This window comes from Festucalex cinctus, chromosome 4 (genome assembly GCF_051991245.1).
Source record: "Festucalex cinctus isolate MCC-2025b chromosome 4, RoL_Fcin_1.0, whole genome shotgun sequence".
Lineage (NCBI taxonomy): Eukaryota > Metazoa > Chordata > Actinopteri > Syngnathiformes > Syngnathidae > Festucalex > Festucalex cinctus.
Genome location: NC_135414.1, coordinates 6,267,847 through 6,275,346, shown reverse-complemented (window position 1 = coordinate 6,275,346; position 7,500 = coordinate 6,267,847). Strand labels below are relative to the sequence as shown.

General features: G+C 40.9%; 1 protein-coding gene, 12 non-coding genes and 1 pseudogene across 13 annotated transcripts in view; all 14 read right to left on the bottom strand.

Moving 5' to 3' along the window:
• LOC144017105 (polycystin-1-like protein 2) overlaps window positions 1-7,500 on the bottom strand; it is an 84,159-nt gene that overhangs the window by 27,606 nt on the left and 49,053 nt on the right. The window lies entirely within an intron of this gene.
• Window positions 234-352, bottom strand: LOC144018239 (5S ribosomal RNA). Its single transcript, XR_013283379.1, has one exon. It is a non-coding gene; the product is annotated as a 5S ribosomal RNA (ribosomal RNA).
• Window positions 634-752, bottom strand: LOC144018289 (5S ribosomal RNA). The gene has a single exon (XR_013283428.1). It is a non-coding gene; the product is annotated as a 5S ribosomal RNA (ribosomal RNA).
• Window positions 1,355-1,473, bottom strand: LOC144018284 (5S ribosomal RNA). The gene has a single exon (XR_013283423.1). It is a non-coding gene; the product is annotated as a 5S ribosomal RNA (ribosomal RNA).
• Window positions 1,907-2,025, bottom strand: LOC144018229 (5S ribosomal RNA). Its single transcript, XR_013283369.1, has one exon. It is a non-coding gene; the product is annotated as a 5S ribosomal RNA (ribosomal RNA).
• LOC144018273 (5S ribosomal RNA) lies at window positions 2,466-2,584 on the bottom strand. The gene has a single exon (XR_013283412.1). It is a non-coding gene; the product is annotated as a 5S ribosomal RNA (ribosomal RNA).
• Window positions 3,186-3,304, bottom strand: LOC144018258 (5S ribosomal RNA). The gene has a single exon (XR_013283397.1). It is a non-coding gene; the product is annotated as a 5S ribosomal RNA (ribosomal RNA).
• On the bottom strand, window positions 3,579-3,697 carry LOC144018286 (5S ribosomal RNA). Its single transcript, XR_013283425.1, has one exon. It is a non-coding gene; the product is annotated as a 5S ribosomal RNA (ribosomal RNA).
• On the bottom strand, window positions 4,470-4,588 carry LOC144018282 (5S ribosomal RNA). The gene has a single exon (XR_013283421.1). It is a non-coding gene; the product is annotated as a 5S ribosomal RNA (ribosomal RNA).
• On the bottom strand, window positions 4,862-4,980 carry LOC144018256 (5S ribosomal RNA). Its single transcript, XR_013283395.1, has one exon. It is a non-coding gene; the product is annotated as a 5S ribosomal RNA (ribosomal RNA).
• On the bottom strand, window positions 5,579-5,697 carry LOC144018274 (5S ribosomal RNA). The gene has a single exon (XR_013283413.1). It is a non-coding gene; the product is annotated as a 5S ribosomal RNA (ribosomal RNA).
• On the bottom strand, window positions 5,972-6,090 carry LOC144018268 (5S ribosomal RNA). The gene has a single exon (XR_013283407.1). It is a non-coding gene; the product is annotated as a 5S ribosomal RNA (ribosomal RNA).
• On the bottom strand, window positions 6,534-6,652 carry LOC144018291 (5S ribosomal RNA; annotated as a pseudogene).
• The window catches only part of LOC144018283 (5S ribosomal RNA), a 119-nt gene continuing 35 nt past the window's right edge, over window positions 7,417-7,500 (bottom strand). The window contains exon 1 of the ribosomal RNA XR_013283422.1: window positions 7,417-7,500. This exon is cut by the window's right edge and continues 35 nt beyond it. This is a non-coding gene — a ribosomal RNA (5S ribosomal RNA).

Below are 7,500 nucleotides of genomic sequence, written 5' to 3'. Positions count from 1 at the left end.
CACATTCTGTAGTCTAGAATGACATAACTGAAAAAATGTAGGGGATATTATTCAGAATGGACAGGTTCAAAAAGCTTACAGCACCTGGTATTCCCAGGCGGTCTCCCATCCACTAGCGTGCAGTTAGCTGTTAAAAAAAAAAAAATTTTCCTTGTAAAATTCACATTCTGTAGTCTAGAATGACATAACTGAAAAAATGTAGGGGATATTATTCAGAATGGACAGGTTCAAAAAGCTTACAGCACCTGGTATTCCCAGGCGGTCTCCCATCCAAGTACTAACCAGGCCCGACCCTGCTTAGCTTCCGAGATCAGACGAGATCGGGCGTTCTCAGGGTAGTATGGCCGTAAGCCGATGAAAACACCGCAGTTGATTCCTTTATAGGCTACGCTCAACCCCATTTTGGCAGGAAGGAAAAAAGCATTTTTGCAATTCTTTTATTTGGTTTTCAACTCCTTTTTTGTCCATGTAAGGGACACAGATCATTGGTTGCAGCCTGTATGACTAGCGTGCAGTTAGCTGCTAAAAAAAAAAAAAAGTTATTTTTTTCCTTGTAAAATTCACATTCTGTAGTCTCGAATGACATAACTGAAAAAATGTAGGGGATATTATTCAGAATGGACAAGTTCAAAAAGCTTACAGCACGTGGTATTCCCAGGCGGTCTCCCATCCAAGTACTAACCAGGCCGGACCCTGCTTAGCTTCCGAGATCAGACGAGATCGGACGTTCTCAGGGTAGTATGGCCGTAAGCCGCTGAGAACACCGCAGTTGATTCCTTTATAGGCTACGCTCAACCCCATTTTTGGCAGGAAGGAAAAAAGCATTTTTGCAATTCTTTTATTTGGTTTTCTACTCCTTTTTTGTCCACGTAAGGGACACAGATCATTGGTTGCAGCCTGTATGACTAGCGTGCAGTTAGCTGCTAAAAAAAAGTTTTGTTTTTTTCCTTGTAAAATTCACATTCTGTAGTCTTGAATGACATAACTGAAAAAATGTAGGGGATATTATTCAGAATGGACAGGTTCAAAAAGCTTACAGCACCTGGTATTCCCAGGCGGTCTCCCATCCACTAGCGTGCAGTTAGCTGTTACAAATTTTTTATTTTTTTTCCTTGTAAAATTCACATTCTGTAGTCTCGAATGACATAACTGAAAAAATGTAGGGGATATTATTCAGAATGGACAGGTTCAAAAAGCTTACAGCACCTGGTATTCCCAGGCCGTCTCCCATCCACTAGCGTGCAGTTAGCTGTTAAAAAAGTTTTTTTTTTCTTGTAAAATTCACATTCTGTAGTCTAGAATGACATAACTGAAAAAATGTAGGGGATATTATTCAGATTGGACAAGTTCAAAAAGCTTACAGCACCTGGTATTCCCAGGCGGTCTCCCATCCAAGTACTAACCAGGCCCGACCCTACTTAGCTTCCGAGATCAGACGAGATCGGGCTTTCTCAGGGTAGTATGGCCGTAACCCGCTGAAAACACCGCAGGTGATTCCTTTATAGGCTACGCTCAACCCCATTTTGTCAGGAAGGAAAAAAGCATTTTTGCAATTCTTTTATTTGGTTTTCAACTCCTTTTTTGTCCATGTAAGGGACACAGCTCATTGGTTGCAGCCTGTATGACTAGCGTGCAGTTAGCTGCTAAAAAAGTTTTTTTTTTCCTTGTAAAATTCACATTCTGTAGTCTAGAATGACATAACTGAAAAAATGTAGGGGATATTATTCAGAATGGACAGGTTCAAAAAGCTTACAGCACCTGGTATTCCCAGGCGGTCTCCCATCCACTAGCGTGCAGTTAGCTGTTAAAAAAAAATTTTTTTCCTTGTAAAATTCACATTCTGTAGTCTAGAATGACATAACTGAAAAAATGTAGGGGATATTATTCAGATTGGACAAGTTCAAAAAGCTTACAGCACCTGGTATTCCCAGGCGGTCTCCCATCCAAGTACTAACCAGGCCCGACCCTGCTTAGCTTCCGAGATCAGACGAGATCGGGCGTTCTCAGGGTAGTATGGCCGTAAGCCGCTGAAAACACCGCAGTTGATTCCTTTATAGGCTACGCTCAACCCCATTTTGGCAGGAAGGAAAAAAGCATTTTTGCAATTCTTTTATTTGGTTTTCAACTCCTTTTTTGTCCATGTAAGGGACACAGATCATTGGTTGCAGCCTGTATGACTAGCGTGCAGTTAGCTGCTAAAAAAAAAAAAAAGTTTTTTTTTTCCTTGTAAAATTCACATTCTGTAGTCTCGAATGACATAACTGAAAAAATGTAGGGGATATTATTCAGAATGGACAGGTTCAAAAAGCTTACAGCACCTGGTTTTCCCAGGCGGTCTCCCATCCACTAGCATGCAGTTAGCTGTTAAAAGTTTTTTTTTTCCTTGTAAAATTCACATTCTGTAGTCTAGAATGACATAACTGAAAAAATGTAGGGGATATTATTCAGAATGGACAAGTTCAAAAAGCTTACAGCACGTGGTATTCCCAGGCGGTCTCCCATCCAAGTACTAACCAGGCCCGACCCTGCTTAGCTTCCGAGATCAGACGAGATCGGGCGTTCTCAGGGTAGTATGGCCGTAAGCCGCTGAGAACACCGCAGTTGATTCCTTTATAGGCTACGCTCAACCCCATTTTTGGCAGGAAGGAAAAAAGCATTTTTGCAATTCTTTTATTTGGTTTTCTACTCCTTTTTTGTCCACGTAAGGGACACAGATCATTGGTTGCAGCCTGTATGACTAGCGTGCAGTTAGCTGCTAAAAAAAGTTTTTTTTTTTTCCTTGTAAAATTCACATTCTGTAGTCTTGAATGACATAACTGAAAAAATGTAGGGGATATTATTCAGAATGGACAGGTTCAAAAAGCTTACAGCACCTGGTATTCCCAGGCGGTCTCCCATCCACTAGCGTGCAGTTAGCTGTTAAATTTTTTTTATTTTTTTTCCTTGTAAAATTCACATTCTGTAGTCTTGAATGACATAACTGAAAAAATGTAGGGGATATTATTCAGAATGGACAAATTCAAAAAGCTTACAGCACCTGGTATTCCCAGGCGGTCTCCCATCCACTAGCGTGCAGTTAGCTGTTAAAAAAGTTTTTTTTTTCTTGTAAAATTCACATTCTGTAGTCTAGAATGACATAACTGAAAAAATGTAGGGGATATTATTCAGAATGGACAAGTTCAAAAAGCTTACAGCACCTGGTATTCCCAGGCGGTCTACCATCCTAGTACTAACCAGGCCCAACCCTGCTTAGCTTCCGAGATCAGACGAGATCGGGCGTTCTCAGGGTAGTATGGCCGTAAGCCGCTGAAAACACCGCAGTTGATTCCTTTATAGGCTACGCTCAACCCCATTTTTGGCAGGAAGGAAAAAAGCATTTTTGCAATTCTTTTATTTGATTTTCAACTCCTTTTTTGTCCATGTAAGGGACACAGCTCATTGGTTGCAGCCTGTATGACTAGCGTGCAGTTAGCTGCTAAAAAAGTTTTTTTTTTCCTTGTAAAATTCACATTCTGTAGTCTAGAATGACATAACTGAAAAAATGTAGGGGATATTATTCAGATTGGACAAGTTCAAAAAGCTTACAGCACCTGGTATTCCCAGGCGGTCTCCCATCCAAGTACTAACCAGGCCCGACCCTGCTTAGCTTCCGAGATCAGACGAGATCGGGCGTTCTCAGGGTAGTATGGCCGTAAGCCGCTGAAAACACCGCAGTTGATTCCTTTATAGGCTACGCTCAACCCCATTTTGGCAGGAAGGAAAAAAGCATTTTTGCAATTCTTTTATTTGGTTTTCAACTCCTTTTTTGTCCATGTAAGGGACACAGATCATTGGTTGCAGCCTGTATGACTAGCGTGCAGTTAGCTGCTAAAAAAAAAAAAAAAAGTTTTTTTTTTCCTTGTAAAATTCACATTCTGTAGTCTCGAATGACATAACTGAAAAAATGTAGGGGATATTATTCAGAATGGACAGGTTCAAAAAGCTTACAGCAACTGGTATTCCCAGGCGGTTTCCCATCCACTAGCGTGCAGTTAGCTGTTAAAAAAAAAAAGTTTTTTTTTTCCTTGTAAAATTCACATTCTGTAGTCTTGAATGACATAACTGAAAAAATGTAGGGGATATTATTCAGAATGGACAGGTTCAAAAAGCTTACAGCACCTGGTATTCCCAGGCGGTCTCCCATCCACTAGCGTGCAGTTAGCTGTTAAAAAAAGTTTTTTTTTTCCTTGTAAAATTCACATTCTGTAGTCTTGAATGACATAACTGAAAAAATGTAGGGGATATTATTCAGAATGGACAGGATCAAAAAGCTTACAGCACCTGGTTTGCCCAGGCGGTCTCCCATCCACTAGCATGCAGTTAGCTGTTAAAAAAGTTTTTTTTTTCCTTGTAAAATTCACATTCTGTAGTCTAGAATGACATAACTGAAAAAATGTAGGGGATATTATTCAGATTGGACAAGTTCAAAAAGCTTACAGCACCTGGTATTCCCAGGCGGTCTCCCATCCAAGTACTAACCAGGCCCGACCCTGCTTAGCTTCCGAGATCAGACGAGATCGGGCTTTCTCAGGGTAGTATGGCCGTAACCCGCTGAAAACACCGCAGGTGATTCCTTTATAGGCTACGCTCAACCCCATTTTGTCAGGAAGGAAAAAAGCATTTTTGCAATTCTTTTATTTGGTTTTCAACTCCTTTTTTGTCCATGTAAGGGACACAGCTCATTGGTTGCAGCCTGTATGACTAGCGTGCAGTTAGCTGCTAAAAAAGTTTTTTTTTTCCTTGTAAAATTCACATTCTGTAGTCTCGAATGACATAACTGAAAAAATGTAGGGGATATTATTCAGAATGGACAGGTTCAAAAAGCTTACAGCACCTGGTATTCCCAGGGGGTCTCCCATCCAAGTACTAACCAGGCCCGACCCTGCTTAGCTTCCGAGATCAGACGAGATCGGGCGTTCTCAGGGTAGTATGGCCGTAAGCCGCTGAAAACACCGCAGGTGATTCCTTTATAGGCTACGCTCATCCCCATTTTTGTCAGGAAGGAAAAAAGCATTTTTGCAATTCTTCTATTTGGTTTTCAACTCCTTTTTTGTCCATGTAAGGGACACAGCTCATTGGTTGCAGCCTGTATGACTAGCGTGCAGTTAGCTGCTAAAAAAAGTTTTTTTTTCCTTGTAAAATTCACATTCTGTAGTCTAGAATGACATAACTGAAAAAATGTAGGGGATATTATTCAGAATGGACAGGTTAAAAAAGCTTACAGCACCTGGTATTCCCAGGCGGTCTCCCATCCACTAGCGTGCAGTTAGCTGTTAAAAAAAGTTGTTTTTTTTTCCTTGTAAAATTCACATTCTGTAGTCTTGAATGACATAACTGAAAAAATGTAGGGGATATTATTCAGAATGGACAGGTTCAAAAAGCTTACAGCACCTGGTTTTCCCAGGCGGTCTCCCATCCACTAGCGTGCAGTTAGCTGTTAAAAAAGTGTTTTTTTTCTTGTAAAATTCACATTCTGTAGTCTAGAATGACATAACTGAAAAAATGTAGGGGATATTATTCAGATTGGACAAGTTCAAAAAGCTTACAGCACCTGGTATTCCCAGGCGGTCTCCCATCCAAGTACTAACCAGGCCCGACCCTGCTTAGCTTCCGAGATCAGACGAGATCGGGCGTTCTCAGGGTAGTATGGCCGTAAGCCGCTGAGAACACCGCAGTTGATTCCTTTATAGGCTACGCTCAACCCCATTTTTGGCAGGAAGGAAAAAAGCATTTTTGCAATTCTTTTATTTGGTTTTCAACTCCTTTTTTGTCCATGTAAGGGACACAGCTCATTGGTTGCAGCCTGTATGACTAGCGTGCAGTTAGCTGCTAAAAAAGTTTTTTTTTTCCTTGTAAAATTCACATTCTGTAGTCTAGAATGACATAACTGAAAAAATGTAGGGGATATTATTCAGATTGGACAAGTTCAAAAAGCTTACAGCACCTGGTATTCCCAGGCGGTCTCCCATCCAAGTACTAACCAGGCCCGACCCTGCTTAGCTTCTGAGATCAGACGAGATCGGGCGTTCTCAGGGTAGTATGGCCGTAAGCCGCTGAAAACACCGCAGTTGATTCCTTTATAGGCTACGCTCAACCCCATTTTGGCAGGAAGGAAAAAAGCATTTTTGCAATTCTTTTATTTGGTTTTCAACTCCTTTTTTGTCCATGTAAGGGACACAGATCATTGGTTGCAGCCTGTATGACCAGCGTGCAGTTAGCTGCTAAAAAAAAAAAAAAAAAGTTTTTTTTTTCCTTGTAAAATTCACATTCTGTAGTCTCGAATGACATAACTGAAAAAATGTAGGGGATATTATTCAGAATGGACAGGTTCAAAAAGCTTACAGCACCTGGTTTTCCCAGGCGGTCTCCCATCCACTAGCATGCAGTTAGCTGTTAAAAGTTTTTTTTTTCCTTGTAAAATTCACATTCTGTAGTCTAGAATGACATAACTGAAAAAATGTAGGGGATATTATTCAGAATGGACAAGTTCAAAAAGCTTACAGCACGTGGTATTCCCAGGCGGTCTCCCATCCAAGTAATAACCAGGCCGGACCCTGCTTAGCTTCCGAGATCAGACGAGATCGGACGTTCTCAGGGTAGTATGGCCGTAAGCCGCTGAGAACGCCGCAGTTGATTCCTTTATAGGCTACGCTCAACCCCATTTTTGGCAGGAAGGAAAAAAGCATTTTTGCAATTCTTTTATTTGGTTTTCTACTCCTTTTTTGTCCACGTAAGGGACACAGATCATTGGTTGCAGCCTGTATGACTAGCGTGCAGTTAGCTGCTAAAAAAAAGTTTTGTTTTTTTCCTTGTAAAATTCACATTCTGTAGTCTTGAATGACATAACTGAAAAAATGTAGGGGATATTATTCAGAATGGACAGGTTCAAAAAGCTTACAGCACCTGGTATTCCCAGGCGGTCTCCCATCCACTAGCGTGCAGTTAGCTGTTAAAATTTTTTTATTTTTTTTCCTTGTAAAATTCACATTCTGTAGTCTCGAATGACATAACTGAAAAAATGTAGGGGATATTATTCAGAATGGACAGGTTCAAAAAGCTTACAGCACCTGGTATTCCCAGGCGGTTTCCCATCCACTAGCGTGCAGTTAGCTGTTAAAAAAACGTTTTTTTTTCCTTGTAAAATTCACATTCTGTAGTCTTGAATGACATAACTGAAAAAATGTAGGGGATATTATTCAGAATGGACAGGTTCAAAAAGCTTACAGCACCTGGTATTCCCAGGCCGTCTCCCATCCACTAGCGTGCAGTTAGCTGTTAAAAAAGTTTTTTTTTTCTTGTAAAATTCACATTCTGTAGTCTAGAATGACATAACTGAAAAAATGTAGGGGATATTATTCAGATTGGACAAGTTCAAAAAGCTTACAGCACCTGGTATTCCCAGGCGGTCTCCCATCCAAGTACTAACCAGGCCCGACCCTACTTAGCTTCCGAGATCAGACG